Source organism: Tigriopus californicus, chromosome 2 (assembly GCF_007210705.1).
Source record: "Tigriopus californicus strain San Diego chromosome 2, Tcal_SD_v2.1, whole genome shotgun sequence".
NCBI lineage: Eukaryota > Metazoa > Arthropoda > Copepoda > Harpacticoida > Harpacticidae > Tigriopus > Tigriopus californicus.
In genome coordinates, this window is record NC_081441.1 from 12,995,035 (window position 1) to 12,996,805 (window position 1,771).

Sequence of the window (1,771 nt, forward strand, 5' to 3'; positions counted from 1 at the left end):
AAAATAGTTTTTATTGGTTAAGAAGGTTACCTCATGACTTGGATGCTGATTTCAATTCAAAATATGAGTAACGTAGAGTCGACTTGTCAGTGACCAACAAAGAAATGTCAAATTTGGAGACCACTCATCCCAACTGTTATTTTTTGAAAAATTTAATCAGTCAATTGAAATGAATAGCCTTATAGAATATCTAAAAAAAAAGGGAAATGACTCGAGTCTTAAAAACCATGTCAACTATTGTTTGTTGCTACTCAGAGCACTTTTCTATGTTGACAAAAGGCTGACGAACCTTCGGAACCGTCCTTATTTCCGTCTTTTCTCTCTGATTATTTGGAGAAACTTTCTCGATAAGGAAACTACTTTGAGCCGAGAATTTGTGCCATCCTTCAATTTTGTGCCTAGTCTCAAATTTAGTACATGGGAGTCCTATCAAATTTGATTTCGCGACGGTGGCCAAAATATTTTACACCAAGGTTACGCATCACTTCTTGAACCATAAACTGGATATCTAAAGGCATACTCGTATTGCTAGGAGGGAATTGAAACGATATCGAATAGTGCTGGAAACCCAAGGAAGAGGCAGAAACAGATTATAAATGGAACATGATACAAAAGTGTCGATCGCGTAACTAAATAGTTGTAAAGAGGTCTCATTCTTTCATTAACATGTTTTTTTTTAATTAACCAGCAATAATGGATATCTAAATTTATGTCGGAATATCGACCAAACGGTTAGCTAAACAGTGCAATGTTTGGTCTCTTGAGAATTGAGTACATACAGATCTTTGTACCAATCAACCCTTCGCCAGGTTTACAAAAAAGATCATCCAATATTTCACTGGGATGTAAACACTGTTTTCTAAGCCTGCATATAAAGGGTTAATTTTAAAACCTAGGGATATTCATACTCTTGTGATTTGGTTGAGAAGCAAGCCTTTTATAATCATTTACTGGAATAGAAGCTTTCTTGAGGAAGCATCATTGTTAGTTCGCAATTTTTAGCAACTCTTGCATTGATGGAATGGTTCTTTTCAAAGTAGTCTGGGCAACGTACAAGGCTCAAATAACGTTTGTAAATAAACTTCAAAATGTAAAGATTGTAAACTGCCTTGAAAGTATTTGACGGTCTTCGTATTTTATTCTTAATAAGAAATATTTTCGTTCACTTTTGAGCGTTTGCAAACCCACCGAAGCAAAAAAATATCGTCGGGATCAAGAAATCAAGCAGGGATGGAACGTCAAAGAATCGTCAAACGTAGAAAAAAGTCAAAAAGAACAAGCACAAATATTGTTTCTATAAGAGCAAATAGACCCTCAGTCGTCATTTTCAACCGATCCACCATCCAATTCCACTTGGATCAAGGCGTTCTATGAAATTGATCTTTCCCTCCAGAACATCCACATTCCTCTCAAACTTACCACCCAGATAGTGATATGACAATGAACTTCCACAAATAGAGTGATTCACTTCCAGATCACGAGATGATCCATCTCAACACTTTATCTTGGTTCGTGTTCCCACTTGGACCATTAGCGTGTGACTGCATGCGGATAAAAATGGGTTCTGCATCTGGATAGCACTTCCAATTAGTTCCAACTTCGTTCCAACCGCCTTTCTCGGCAAAGAAACCGGCTTGAAGTTTCAGTCCTTTGGAAACCAACGAAGAAGATCCAAGAGACACAAAGAGAGAGAGAGCGAGTGAGTAGGTCTCGTGGGCTTTCTGTTCCACATTTTGGACCAATGAGGAGGAACATGAGGCACTAATAAATT

At 37.5% G+C, this 1,771-nt stretch overlaps 1 protein-coding gene across 1 annotated transcript in view; it reads right to left on the reverse strand.

Moving 5' to 3' along the window:
• Positions 1-1,543, reverse strand: part of LOC131893341 (G-protein coupled receptor 54-like) — a 26,483-nt gene extending 24,940 nt beyond the window's left edge. Inside the window, exon 1 of the mRNA XM_059243340.1 lies at positions 1,420-1,543. The gene's annotated coding sequence lies outside the window, so the exon portion shown is untranslated. The remainder of the gene's footprint in view (positions 1-1,419) is intronic.
• Between the last annotated feature and the right edge of the window lie 228 nt (positions 1,544-1,771).